The sequence below is a fragment of the Amborella trichopoda genome, chromosome 4 (genome assembly GCF_054954075.1).
Source record: "Amborella trichopoda isolate Santa Cruz 75 chromosome 4, AtrichopodaSantaCruz75HAP2 v2.0, whole genome shotgun sequence".
Classification (NCBI taxonomy): Eukaryota; Viridiplantae; Streptophyta; class Magnoliopsida; order Amborellales; family Amborellaceae; genus Amborella; species Amborella trichopoda.
In genome coordinates, this window is record NC_142339.1 from 25576730 (window position 1) to 25592479 (window position 15750).

The following is a 15750-nucleotide window of genomic DNA, read 5'->3' on the forward strand; positions in this document are numbered from 1 at the left end:
CTGCTGAGGATTGGAATCATTAAGGACAAAAAACATCCTTAGAGTCCATTGGATTTTATTAGACTGAATCCAGGGTTATACTTGATCAACAGGTTCATAGTTTGGGATGAGAGGGTTTGGAAATGGGGGGCTACTGAGCTCAAGGTTCTGGCTTCATATAGCTAGCTTGAGGTTACCCAATGAGGCGTTAGTGTGTGCAGGTGGAGCAAGTGTAGGTGGAGCAAGGAGCATAGCCCATTTGTCCACCAAGTGTTATTGTGCATAAGTGGTGCTAAGCTCATGCCTAAGTCGAGGGTTTGTGTGGGCTGCGAAGAGATTGTGAAGGGTAGCGAAAGAGGCATTCTTCGACATGAGTCCATGTGTTTAAATGCATGAGAGTAGAGACAATAATGGACTAAAGAGGAAGGGGTTCAGGTTTTAAATGCAAACCGAGAACCTTTTAACTAATGTAGAGGGCCAAGAATGAACTTGACGAAGCCGCACATATGTGCATGCCCATGTTCACATGAAGAATTAAAAGAGACAAGGAGTATTTTGACGGAGCCGCACAATGTGTGTGTGACCGGACTTGTATGAAAGGTTGTAAAGACACTTTAGCGGGGCCGCGTGACATCCGCATGCTAGGGTTTGTACGAAGGGTCGGGAAGAAAGAGTATATGTTGAGGGGCCGCGCAAAACGCCCATGCCCAGATTCGCACGAAAGGTTGTGAAGACACTTTGATGGGGCCACACGACATCCGTGTGCCCGGGTTTGTACGATGGTTGGTGAAGAGAGAAAAGAAGACAATTTAATGAGCTGCGTGTTCGCACGTGCCTGTGAATTTGGAAGCAAAGAGGGTGGATGCATGACGGAGCCACGTGGTCGCACGTGCCTTATGAGCTTGGACTCAAAGCCGTGCATGACAGAGCCGCGCTTTCATACGTAACTTACTCATTCACCACATAAAAGCGGCGCGAGAGGTGCCTTACCCCATTACCTCAAGCTAAAAAAAATTTACTTTCACCATAGCTTTTTACCACTTTTATTTTTACTTTTGAGAGAGAGAACAATCAAAAGGAAAGTGGTTTTCTGAAGCCATGGTGAGCTTCAGCTCTGTCCCTCCTCAAGGTATGGCCCCCCTCTTTGATCTTGTTACTTTTTTTTGTGTTTGTCCATAGCCATAAACTCCTATTTTTCTGTTACCTTCCACTGCACACCAAGTGTTAGGCGAAATGTGCCAACACTCTTTGTTAATGCTATTTGTGTTGCACCATGAGTTTTCTCAAACACACTTCTCTTGCTTGATATTTCTTGCTACTTTATGAGCCCCTTTCACAAGTTCTTGCTGCATTTTTTCCGTGACCACTTGATTTGGCCGTAAGCACCATGTGTATTCGCATTGTGAGTGTCTAGGCACGATCTTCCTCATATGCATGCACCGTCAGCCTCTCGGTGGGGCTAGCCTAGTTCGTGTAGTCTTGCACCTGCTTATGCACCATGTGCATTTACGCAATGTCTTATGGGCGTGCATACGCTGTGAACCTTAATACATCTAGCCATTCTTAAAAGGGCTTGTTCATGTTTGTGTGCCATATGCACTTGTGTGTGCATGGCTATGGGTACCTCGACGAGGTCAGCTATCAGGGAGTTCATGAAGACTTCTGTAGGGCTTGATTCATGCGCGTGCACCATGGGTGCCATTCACGCATATGCGTCTTGACCACTTCATGCTGGAGCTCGTGCGTGCGCACATCTGGGCTTGAGCTTGATTTTGTGCATGCCTGGCCGCAAACACCTAGGTGAGGTGTTTTAGCGGATATGCATTATTCTTACCATGAGCTTGGGCATACTCACACTTATGCATGCACAGGCTATGAGTACCTTTGAACCTGCACATGCTGGAATTTGGGTGTGCATGATCTTGCGCGTGTCTGCGTTTGCCTGTGCACGAACTTGCGCATGCCCGCGTTTGTGCGTGCACACACTTGGTTGCTCTTGATTTTTGTGTGTGCATGGTTGCAAACACCTAGGTTAGGCAAGTGTTGCGCATGCCATGAGTGCGGCTTGAGCTTGCGCATTCCTGGAACTGCGCGTGCACGCACTTGGTCGTGCTTGATCTTGCGCGTGCCTGCGTTTGCGCGTGCAAGCACAATGAACACCTAGGTGAGATGCTTTGAACTTGTACTTATATAAGTGTGCTTGAGCTTGATTTTGCGAGTGCCTGGAGTTGTGCGTGCATGCTTCGTGAACACCTAGATGAGGTGTTTTGAACTTGTACTTATGCGTGCTTGAGCTGGTGCATGCACACACAATGAACACTTATTCTGCATGTATCATCCCATAATGAAGGGCTATTCTGAGAGAAGGCAATTGAATTTCTAAAGGCAACACAACTTCACCCCCATATGCCAGAGAGTAGGGAGTTGACTGAGTTGAACCTCGGGTCGTAATACGATAAGCCATAGAATTTTAGAGTCTTTCATGCCAATCCCTTTTAGTGTCAGAGACAGACTTCCTTAAAGCATCACAGAGGGTTTTGTTAAAAGCTTCGGCCAATCCATTAGCTCTTGGATGGTACATGGTCTAGTACTTCCACTTAAATCCGAACTGGTTGATCAGACGGTCAATTTGATTACTCCAAAATTGAGGGCCGTTATCAGAAGTGATTCGGTCAAGCACACCAAATCTATATATGATTTGTTGATGCACGAAATTGCCCATTGTAAGTCCGGAGACTTTCTTGAGAGGGATGGTCTCAGCCCATTTAGGGAAGTAGTCTGTGGTAGCAAGTATAAACACGTGCCCCGAAGAAGACAAAGGATCAGTGGGACCTATAATGTCCATGCCCCACTGAGCGAAAGGCCAAGATGCCACTGTCGGGTGAAGAGATTCAAGAGCTTGGTGAATGAAGCTCGAATGAATTTGACACACTGGGCAAATCTTTGCAAACATAAGGGAGTTGGCATTCATAGCAGGCCAATAGTAGCATATCCTGATGATCCTGCTATACAACTTAGGACCAGACTGATGCATCCCACAAACTCCAGCCTGAACTTCTTCAAGCACGTGGTTCACCTCTTTTTGATCGATGCATCTGAGCAGCATATCATTGTAAGATATTCGAAATAAGATACCGTCACAATGCACATACCGTGTGGCTGACCTTCGGATCTTGTTGAGCTCAATAAGGTCTTTAGGAAGCCGGTTATGCTGCAAATACTCCTTAATAGGGATGCGCCAGTCTGTTACTGGCTCCACTTCTGCACACATATGATCTGAGGATTCTGGCTCTTCATCACCTTCTTCTTTTCTTATAATCACGGAAAAATCATGAGAACTACATGAGGCTTTATCTGTAATGATTGCTCCTAATTGCACTCCATCTTCATTGTCAAGGCTTTTAACGAACGCAACACATCTCCATCCAGCTATCCATAGTGGTGCTTGAATTTTTGTCCCCAACTTGGCAAGCGCATCGGCTTGTGCATTAAGCTTTCGCGGTACATGCTCAAGAATAATCTATTCAAATCCAGTTATTAGTGCTTTGACATTATTGAATAAGGCTTGAGATTTTCCTTCCTTACATCATATACCCCTTTGAGTTGCCTGATGGCCAGCTCTGAATCTCCATAAATGCTCAAGCTTTTCAAGCTCATATGGGAAGCAATCTCCAAGCCTATGATGAGCGCTTAATATTCTGCTTTGTTATGTGACTCTATCTCTAGGAGAGAGAATGATAGAGGGACAAGACCATCACCAGGGGTGGAGAATACTACTCCAGCACCACCTTTCTCAAATTGGAATTCCTCGTCAAAATGCATCTTCCAGTCACATGAAACTTCAACATGAAATACTTCATCCGGTAGGTCATCAATTAAGGGAGCATCAGCTGAGAGAGGGTGTGTAGGCAAGAAATCTTCCAGGGCTTGTCCTTTGATTTCTTTTTGCGACACATATGTAATCTCAAACTCCATGAGGAGTAATGTCCATTTCACAAGTCGAGCCGACAGACAAGGGTGCAACAGAAGAAATTTAATAGTCGAGAGATGAGCTGAACCAGATGTGCAAGAAAATAGTGTCGGAGTTTCTGTACTGTCAAGATGAGAGCCAAACACATTTTGTCTATTGGGCAATAGTTCTCTTCAGCTCGTTGCATCCTTCGACTCAAGTAGTACCATGCCATTTCTTTCCCCTCGTCACTGTTTTGAGCAATCAGGGCTCCAAGTGACTCATCTAATGAGGTCACATATAAGATGAGGGGCTTTCCCAGGATTGAGGCAGACAAAACTGAGGGTTTTAATAAATAGCTCTTGATGTCTTTGAAAGCTGTTTGACATGCTTCATCCCATTCGAAAGGCGTGTCTTTCTTCAAGAGCGTTAGAAGATTTGGCACCGTCATGAGATATTAGAGATGAATCTTCGTATATAGGCAAGCTTGCCTTGTAGTGATCTAAGCTCTCGTAGATTCCTTGGAGTTGGCATCTCCTGGATGGCTTTAATCTTGATAGGTTCGATCTCCAAGCATCGATACCTGACAATGAATCCTAACAATTTTGCAGACCGTATGCCGAAGGTACACTTCAAGGGGTTCATCTTGAGCTGGTGAAGATGAAGTCTCTCGAAGACTTTTTCCAGATTTCTTATGTGATTGCTTCTTTCGTCGGACTTTACCACGAGGTCATCTATGTATGTAGCATTCCACTTCTTCATGCAGCATGTCTTCGAAGACAGTGGTCAGAGCGCTTTGATAGGTGGCTCCAGCATTTTTGAGGCCGAATGGCATCACCGTATAACCAAAGACTCCCTTAGGAGTTAAGAAAGCATTTGACTCTTCATCTTTTGGAGCCATCCTTATTTGGTTATACCTCGAATAACCAATCCATGAAGGAGAATGCTTGGTAATTAGCGGTTGAATCTAGTTCAGTGAAAGGGATCGAGAAATCATATTTAGGACAAACTGTATTTAGTTCATGGAAATCAATACATTCCTCTTCTTGACCAACACAATATGAGCTAGCCATTTCGGGTACTTGACTTCTTGAATGAAATGTGTCGTCTTAAGCTTGTTCACTTCTGCTTCGATCTGTATCTCCAAATAAGCCTTGAACCTTCTTGATTTCTGCTTGACAAACTTGAAGGATGGGTCTATTACCAATCTGTGAACTGCAACCCGAGGGTCAAGGCTAGACATTTCTTCATAATGCCAAGCAAAGACATCTTGATTGGCTAATAGAAACTCAATATACTCTTTCTTCTCTTCAGGGGGCATAATGGTCGAGATAAAGGTGGGCCTTGGGTCAGTTTCATCACCCAAGTTTACTTCTTCTCAGTCATCAGCCGTGGCTTGACCACCATCTTCCAAGACTTTCGGAGCTTCTTCTATCTCTTCTTCACTGAGTGGCAGGGAATTAGCAATCTGCTCATGCATTTCAAGCACTTCAACTATTTTCTCTTTAAGTAGCAATTCTTCTTTTGTCTCTTTGGATCCTGAACCCTCAGGCTCTTGAACAGTCTGGGTAACTTCTGCTACATCTTGAGGCTCATGGGAAATGACCTCTTCAGAAGTAGGTTCCAGGGGAGATAGTGATAGATCTTGCGACATTATCACATAAGAGCTTTGGTGGGTGAAAAAGGACCATGAGGATAAGCTTGGGTGCCCCGGGTAACAAATGCCTTCGTTTTCAATATGTTAAGATGTTGTGGTCTCGATGATGGTGAAGGGTGCTAACATTCCTTTCTCATCATTCAACCCCCGGTTGCTAGACTGTTCATGGCCCATCTTCCTCATAATCTGATGAGCTGCAGGACTGTATAAATCCCATTTAGGCATAATTGCCGCATCAAGAAAAATATTACTACGGGGGTCTATTTGAACAGTTGTTACTCGAGTTTCTAGGGTGAATCACGGTGGAGGAGTAAGAACAGGTCTTGGGGGAGCAATGTCTTTCATCTTAGCTTTTCCTTTTCTTATAACATCCACCTTACTAAGCAAATCTTGTACTTGTCCTTTCAGCTCTGCAATAGAGGCTTGCCTTTGAGCTTCGTATTGTTGTTCAACAGTGCCAATAAATTTACGAATAAGGGAGGAAGGACCACTCATCACCTTCTGATGGGAAATTTGAGTTTCCATCGCAGTGGTTGAGAAATGCAAGATCTTTTGGGAATCTAGCATGTAGTTGGCTTGATCCGAGAGATAAGCACTATCCTTCTCCCTTTCATGGACTGGGATATGCACGACCTTAGGGATTTGCAAGACTTTGGGGAAATCTGGCTGATAGAGAGGTGAAAAAGTGAGGTGACCAATATCTTCCTCCCTTTCAGGGATTGGGATATGCAAGACATCAGGGATTTGCAAGACCTTGGGGAATCTTGTTGATAGACAGGGAGTGAGGTGATCAAACACCATCCTCTTCAATACGCAGGACCTTAGGTATCTGCAATACCTTGAGTTGGTTTGGGGGATAGTTGACCTGGGGGGTAAAGGAAGCATCACTCTCCTCTCTTAGAGAGAGTGGAATGAGCAAGATCTTTTGGTCAACTTTTTGTTGAACTTCAGCTTGACGTGTTGTTTCAACATTGAGGACGGGAATGGGGATATGTAACACCTTCATGCCACCATGAGAATAAGTGACTGTGCATCTTAACAGGTTTGAATTTGTGACTTCCCTTTTATCTTGCTCAATCTGAGCTTCCATTGGAAGAGATTCTTGTAAGGAGGGAATAGAGAATGAAGCTTCTCCTTCATGTTCTTGATACGACACTTCCTTTGGGGATGTGGGGAGATTTCTATCAATAGGTGTCAAAGGGATCACTTTTCCATCACAGAGCCACCCCATGGTTGTGTAGCCAAGGATGACCCAGAAGGATATTGTAGGACGTATATGTATCAATAACATGAAATAGCGTGGAAGTGTTCTTATCCCCATTCTTGAGCTTAAGACGGATGACACCTGCCGATTTTTCTCCCAACTGAATGAATCCTTGAACTGTTAAACATATAGGCTCAAGCAGCTCAACATTTAACCCAATTCGGGTAAAAATCCTTCTAAGCATAAAGTTGACTACTGATCCTTCATCCAGCATGATCCGTTTGATTTGACAGTCGTGCAGCTCACCAGTCACAAAGAGAGGTCGATTATGGAACTTCTCCCCCAACTGAAGGTCATCATCTGAGAATGTGATAGCCATGCAACTGTTATTACTTCAACATGTTCAACTTCAGTTTCATATACTTCAGGGAAGGAGAGAGCTTGCACCGAAGCCATACGAAAGTCCTTGGATAACATGAGAGCGTCATAGACACTTAAGAGACCTGGAAATCTCCTCAAGTGCTCGATACATCATATTTAATTTTGTCAGCTTTAGGAAGACCGGCTCCTTAGTTTACCACATGTTTTAAAGGGGCAGGTGGTGATGGAGCGGCCTTTAAAGAGGAAGGTTGTGCTACAGCCACCAAGAAAGGGTTGGCTGTAGTTGTGGGGTTAGGAAGAGAAGGCTGGCTAGATTGCGCAGCCAGAGTGTGTGTAGCTAAGATAAGACGAGGTGAAGGTTGTGATGGTACATGAGGTTTAGTGTAGAAAGGCGAAGAGTTTGAGTAAGGGACTGGTGGAGGTCTGAGGTATTTTAAGAGAGGAGGTGGTTTCTGAATGGAGGTGGATGGGTCTGGATAAGGAACCAGTGGTGGCCTGGGATATTTCAGGGACTTAGATGGAGCTGGTTTTTAATTGGTTTTAATCTCCTTCCTGTCCTCAACCTCATCTGGTCAACTGGAACTTTGTGCTTCCTTCATGAAACACCAACATGTGAGATGGCTTCGTAATTCGAAGAACTCTCTCCCCTTGAGTTCCTCAATAATTCCCCTAAATCAGGTTCTACAAGCCACTGGGGCTTCTTCTCAGGCTTCAATTTTAGAAGCCGATTGGTAGCAAAAGCTATACATCCCCAACACTTAAGAATCTGGCCCTTTGAGCGACCATCTTTCTTATCTGCTTACTATATTGTTTGCTGGTAATGCAAGATTTGAGCTCTTCATTAAGAGCCTCAAAATTTGGGCACTCCATGGTGAGTTCAGAGAGAGACTTTGAGAGGGGAGAAAGGTTTGAAGAATGGATAGAAGAAGGGACAAAGCTTTTAGGGATATCACTTAAATTGGGCCGAATCATGTTGCTTTTAGGGTCATCACCTGATTGGACTCAAAGAGGCTTTTAATGTCTTAATCGAGGATCTTTTAACGTCACAACCCTTGTTGGATGGTTGCAGGGGATCTTTAAGGTTTTTACCCTGCATGGACTCTTGAGGGGTGATTTTAGAGCCTTCACCTTTATCAAACAGTTGTGGGGTGCTTTTAGTGTCCTCACCAGTACTAGACAGATTCTGAATTGCTCTTATGGTCATGTATTAACTGCCCTCAGTAAAAAGTACTTTCCTTGAGACAAAGTCATACAAAGTAAGAAGAGGGGGAATGAGGGGTAGGAACACCGCTTCTCTTGGAATTTGGGGAAGTTTCACCTTGCAGTGTTGGGCTTTCAAAGGCCTTTTGTTCTTCTTCTTTTCCTTGGCAGGTTTGGCCTTTCGAATTAGTAGCATGGGTACCACCTTTGCTTGACGAATAACCTCCCTTTTAAGGTTTTTCATCTTACCATGACCATGATGTTCCTTCCATGATTCATGAGTTTCAACAGGGTTTGGAAAAAATGAGTTTTTGAGGGGTAGGAACACCGCTTCTCTTGGAATTTGCGGAAGTTTCACCTTGCGGTGTTGGGCTTTCGAAGGCCTTTTGTTCTTCTTCTTTTCCTTGGCAGGTTGGCCTTTCGAATTAGTGGCATGGGTACTACCTTTGCTTGATGAATAGCCTCGCTTTTAAGGCTTTTCATCTTACCATGACCATGATATTCCTTCCATGGTTCATGAGTTTCAACAGGGGTTTGGAGAAGGATTTTTTGAGGTGTTCAGAATGGGACCTTGAACCTGTTTGAGCTTCCCATGCTGTGGAACTTCGGCTTCTTGGACTTTCTTCAAAGGGGAAGGCCATGTGTTTTCTATAACCACCTCACCGCTTCGTATAAATTTTTCCAAAACAGCCCGAAATCCCCAGCAAAGATATAAATCATGTCCCTTTATCTAGTGATATTAGCTCCACAAGTTTTGATTTCTTTCTTTTGAATGTTTCGTGTTTTTAGGTACACAAGGTACAACCATTTCTTGTTGCACCAATATGTTAAAGAGTACAGGGAACATTTTGGGGGATAGTTCGTTCATAGGAACACCACAAAATTGTTCTTCTTACACTGTGACCATGTGTGAAGCCTCCATAACTTCTTCCCCGTTTTGAGACTTGCTTGACTGGCCTTTCTCTCCTTCTTTCATGCTGTGAGAAGTAGGGTCTGCTCTGGTAGCATTCTGGGAAGTTGCTGGTTTAGGTGGCTCATGAGTTTTGGCCAGTACATTCACAATGATTCGTCCTTCAGCTATGGACCCTTGTATAAATGTCTTGAAACTCTTACACTGAGATATCTCATGTCCCCATACTTAGTGAACAGGACACCAGAGATTTTCAGTACCTCGAACCAGGCTCTTGGGTTGCCTTGGAGTAAGCAGCACAATCAACCCTTGGATGGCCAGCATTGCAAAGAGATCAGGAAGGAGATCAGACAACACTTCTTCCAGCTGTAATGTTTGTTCCTGCTCCTCTTGAACTGTGACTACATGCGAAGCCTTGATAGTCTCGAAAGCTTTCTTGAGACTATCCAAATTGATTTTCCCTTTTTGAATTAAAGCTTCGATGTATTCTTTAAGCTGAACACAGTTCTGCACAGGGTGCCCTAACATTCGATGATAGGCGCAGTAGTTTCCATGGTTGACCAGTCCCGCTTGTTCTACCCTTTTGATCACAGGAAGAGTCACCATACCCTGTTCTATTAGCATCTTCAAAAGAGTTGTTACCCATGCTTTATTGAAACTGTGATGCTGGCTTAGCCTTCGCTTGAACTATTCAATCCGATACAAATTTTGCGACGGGAATACCCTATTATAATTTTGTGGTCGAAGCTGTTGTTGCTGAGGTTTCCCTTGATTCTTGGATGGTAACCCCCAAGAGGTGTTTAATGTTTGGAAAGGAGAAACTTTAGTACAAAGGTTTGGCCTATTGCTGATGAGATTTCGATTTTGACTTTCCCCCCGAGGTCTGTGCTTGACTACCCCCATGATGTTTTAGCAAGCTTTCAATTTTTGCTGCCCTTGTGATCATGTCTGAGAAGGTGCTAAGATTAGAAGCCTCAACATGTAAGGAAATTTCCTTCTTCATATTTTTTATGCATATTTGTACTGCGTCGTTATCAGGCATGGGATTAGTATGGTACATTGCAAGATCCCTCCATCTCTAGATATACTTGTTTACTGACTCATTTGTCCACTCGGTCATTGTGAGAAGTTCTACGTAGGAATGAACTGAGTTTGGGGGCAAACATGCATACTACTTAAAGGTGGGCCCAACTAAGGTTTCTACAAACCACCGAAGAAGCAGTCTAGAATCTGAGCCGATTCTTGGCATGTGGACATGAAATGGGCCACATGCTGCTGGGGCGACCTTCCCTTTTGGCATGAAAACTGTGACTGGAAATTTCCAGAAATGTTGACTGTATTTAAGAGAATAGTGGGGAATTCTATACTTCATATAAAAGCATGATATTCTGTAGTATTTTGTGTTTTTGAGTCTACTTTCAAATGAACAAGGTCCCAAGGCCATATCATATATATGTTGGAAGTTATTGACCAGTTGCTAAAGTGTGCCAGGTTTTTGAGAAAAATTTTCGAGAACTTTACACTACTGTGCATGCCACCTTTGAGTCATCTAATGACATTCAAATTTATGGGGCATGTATTTTTTTTGTAGAAAAAAGAGCCTAGTTTTCAAAACAGCAAGACTCATGAGTAAATTCCCCATATTTTGAAAGTTGTGTCTGTTTTATAGAGATGTGTTATACTGTAAATTCTGCTACACAAAGCAGAAAATTAACGCTCTGAGGATCAAGCTATTTGTCCCACTTTGTTCCATTATTGTGAGTCCCTTTCTAAATGAAAGTCGTGTATTTTTTAGTTTAGTTTATCTGGGAACAAGTCCTATGATTAAATACTGTGTAAATTTGAAGTTATGTCTAAAGAAGTGGACTGTGTTTATTTTGGAAAACTAGAAAAACAATATATGCTATATCCTATTCGTATATGAGGTATGGGAGCTTTACATTTTGTAATCCCACTATGGAGGATAAGTTGTTGGAAGTCTTTGGGAGTTTTTAGGGTATTTTAGATCAGTGGAAGGGTAATAAAAAACACATTGAATCGTGGATATGAGTTTTAATACCTGATACCCAAGTCTTGATTTAGATCCGGGCTACTCCCGAATAGTGTATGAAGACAATGTCATCAAGGCCAAATATACATGTGGATGGATAAGACAATGAACACAGTTATAATCGAAAGAGAAAGCGTGAAACCAAATCACAGACCGAATGCAAATGGATTGGCACACTATGACTTGGTCGCTTTAAGACAGGTACGACTTCTTTCTACCATTGAGCATGATTTTAATATATTAAGAGTTCATTTCTTTGAGAGCAACCATTTTGATCTATGATATCTTATGTGTAATTGTTGATAGTGTATCTTGATGTATTATGTGAATTAATGATCGGAAGGTTTGGACTAGTCATATAAGCTATATATTTGAATATGGCCAATATTTCTATATTGAGATTTTTTAATGCTTGTGTCCACTCTTGTATGAGCTTAAGTACTTTGATTCTAGATCTATGATTTTTGAGTCAAAATACCAATCCAATGGACATGGCCAATTCAAGATATAGAGCATGTGTAAGTGTTATACATGTGATTGCTTGAGATTATGAGATATGCAATTGATTATTATTTGTGAACTGTTTTATGACATGAGAAGACATGAGATATATCATGAATATGAGATGGGCATTAACTAGTCCTTATCATAGTTACTGGAATCTCTCCACTGACCTCGCGTTTCGGTTCTGAAACCTGATTTCGTGTTTCTGTTTAGGAATCTCCACAAAAACCATTTTTCGGAACTAAGAAAATTCGATTCCTTAATTTCGGAATTTCGATTCGACACATCTTAGAAACCATTTTTCAAAACCAAGAAAACTTGACTTCTTAATTTCGGAATCTCGATTCAACACATCTTTAGAAATCGTTTATCAGAACCAAGGAAGCTCGATTCCTTAATTTCAGATTCTCGATCCAACAGATATTTAGAAACTTGAACCTATTAATTGTGGGTAGACATTCCCAAATATGTCAAATCCGGATTTCAGTGAGGATTAAATCGTGATTCTACGGCAATTGGAGTAGAAATATTCCTTCGAATGCTTCTAGTGGTTGCTGGGTTTCATTATTTTACTTTTGCCACCTTAGATGACCTTTACTTTAAATTAAAAATACAACTGGTAATGCAAAACATACAATTAAAAGTAAAACCATGGCATAGACAAAATACTATTTTGTATTTATAATAATGAAGTTTAAATCACAATTTAGAAATGCTTGTCATTTGTATATAATGACCGTAAGTTCAATAGTCAACAGAATGACTTTAAAATTTGGGAAACCTTCTAATAAGAGACACCCAAAAGTGATTCTAAAGTTGATGAGGCAGAAGATGTGTTTGTGGCTTCATTCTCCATAAAAATGAAATTTTGATTCCTGGTAGGGACCGTCAAACGCATTCCACTATCCATATTATTGTAAATCTCAATCTCAAACTAGTATCGATCTTGGATCCATATACTTCATAAACTTGATTCCAAATATGTTAGAATCATGATTTAAAACAACAACATATCTATGTTCCACAAATGTCAGAAACTCGATTCCATAGTTGTCGAAAACTCGATTCCGCTTATTAATGAATCTTGACTCTTGGGGTGTCGATTCTAGAGGGATGGGAATCTCAATTTCAAGGAGGACGGACTCACGATTCCATATGTCGAAGAAACTTGGATCTATTTTGGTCGATACACAATTATCAAAACTAGGAATCTCGATCCCCGCGATTCCTATTGTACGAACAACGATTCCTAAGATAAGAATCTTCTAGCCAGCTGCGATTCAGCGATTCTGAATCCTAAAACGATTCGGGTTCCCAGGCGTTTCCAACAACTATGGTCCTTATGTTGCCTCAAGCTATATGCTTCATTGTTTTGAGCTTTCCTAAATGATGAGATGATGCGTTGTATTCTTATTTTGTGAGTGCTTAGTGATGCATGATCCCGGCATGATTCTTACATGAATAAGTGAATATTGTATTATGTTATGGATAGCATATGAGAATTATTACGTGGCACATAAGGCTCAATCTTCATGAAAAAGAGTTTTCATGTATAGGATAAGATTTTCCTTAGAAGCAGTGTAATTCTCACTATTTTGGAAATTGAGATGAACGGAACCAAAATGTAGCATGAGTAAGGATTATCTTAAAATCTACTTTTATATCTATTTATAAAATTTTAAATTTCAAAAATGGTTAAAATCAAGTAGATCTATAAACATATGAAAAAATTGATAATGTGTTGCAAGATGCATTATTTTTAAGACTCAAAATCCTTTTTTTTCATATGCATATTCCTCGATGTGGAGATGACCAATTGTAGGGTTTTTCAACATTAAGACAATCTTTTTCGATGGATTTTTGAGGTGCACTTGTAATTCGACATTTTAAAGTTGCAACCTTCTATAAAAATTTTCCTTTTAATAAATACCTTGTACTTAAAGAGTTAATATTTTGAATGCCAGTGAAGAGATTTTTTCTACTATTTTGAATGTTATTCACTTAAAGCTTGTTTGGGGGTACTCGTTGTCACTGTCAATTCAGCGTTTTAACAAATTAATCCTTATAATGAATAATCTATTATTTGCTACTATCCAATCATATCATTATCTAGGATTAACTTAATAGGAAATTTGAGTTTTTCTACTATTTTGAATATTATTCTCTTAAAACTTGTTTGGGGATACTCGTTGTCACTGTCAATTCAGCGTTTTAACAAATTAATCCTTATAATGAATAATCTATTATTTGCTACTATCCAATCATATAATTATCTAGGATTAACTTAATAGGAAATTTTACGTGTACATTTATCTTTATGAAAAGATAATTTTACTTTACTCATATTAATTTGCTGAAAATCATTTATGTTTATTAAGAAATGGCTACAAAATGTCTATATATTAATATAGAGAATGCTGCAAACAACCAATAAAATAATATATTAATTTAAAATAAGATAATCTACTCATGATAAAATCAACAAACAATGAACAAAATGATATATTCGTTTTAAATAAGATTATATAATTAACCGCCATCCAAACATGGCCTCCCTCGTCTCCAAATTTGAGTAGTTTATTTTCTAGAAAACAATTGTTACTTAGACCTTTCGTAATTTAATCATAAAATTTGAAGGGCTATCACACATGCATCTAGCTAGTTTATCTAACTTTTTAAGTTTAACTTCTTAACGTAATCTATTGTTTATCTAACTTTTTAAGTTTAACTTCTTTACCTAACAAATTATTTTTGTTGGAGCGGTCGATCTGGCGTTTAAAAGAGGCGCTCGGGCGTTTAGAAGAGGCGGTCCGGCTGTTAGAAGAGGCGGTCTGACGATTATTTTGCTGGAATGGGTGGTCCGGCTTTTCATTGTGACAGTCCAGGATTGGAGAAATGGCCAATCCGGCATTTTGAAATAGTGGTCCGGTATTTCGAATGGGCAATTCTGCGTTTTAAAGTGGCGGTATGACATTTTAAAGTGGCAGTCGGGTGTTTAGAAGAGGCGGTCCGGAGGTTAGAAGAGGCAGGCCTGCGATTATTTTGCTGGAATGGGTGGTACGCCATTTCATTATGACAGTCCGAGGATTGGAGAAATGGGCAGTCCGGCATTTTGAAATAGCGGTCCGACATTTTGAAGGGGCAGTTTGGCGTTTTAAGGTGGCGGTATGGCATTTTAAAGTGGCAGTATGGCATTTTGCAGGGGCAGTCATGCATTTTAAAATGGCGGCCCGGCATTTTGAAATGAGCAATCCGGTGTTGTACAAGTGAGGTCCGGCATTTCCTTTTATTGGGATCTGAAAATGATTTTTTATGTCTTGAAAGGGTATTTTCATAAAAAAATGAACTTTTTGTATTAGGGTATTAGAACTGAACTTTTTGTATTGGGGATATTAGCTAAAAAAAAGTTGGTTTTGGGAAAAAATATGTTAAAGAAAAGTTAGATCGGGGTAAAGTGCCTAGAAAGTTCATATTTTAGGGTTTTAAGGAATTTTCCCTTTAGTTTATGTGCTACTTTTAAGGAAAAGGCGGTTTGAAAATGATTTATAGGAGGTGAATATTTACTATTGTAACAAGGATGTCACAATACTATTTAATGTCAAATTGGATGGTTTAGGGTGTGGCACGAAATTTGAGTTTTTTTTTATTTTTTATTTTTGACTCTAGTCAATGACATGCTTACAACTACCCGATTTAAAATAAGACGGATGCGAGTGATTGTGACCTCCTTGTGCTAAAAGTAAATAGTTTCTTCATATACTTTTCCATAATTTACATATTAGAAGCCGATATTGAATGGGACACACAATTTTAATAGGACATATGTTTCCAAGAGTAAACTTATTTAGATTTCTTAAAACCCTAGCAAAAAAACTTATATATAAGTGATCTACTCATGCATGAAACCTGAAACTGT

General features: G+C 40.6%; 1 long non-coding RNA gene across 1 annotated transcript; it reads left to right on the plus strand.

Moving 5' to 3' along the window:
• The first annotated feature begins 6854 nt into the window (after positions 1-6854).
• On the plus strand, positions 6855-15464 carry LOC148782375 (uncharacterized). The gene is made up of 2 exons (XR_016054262.1): positions 6855-10261; positions 11363-15464. It is a non-coding gene; the product is annotated as an uncharacterized LOC148782375 (long non-coding RNA).
• The last annotated feature ends 286 nt before the right edge of the window (positions 15465-15750 follow it).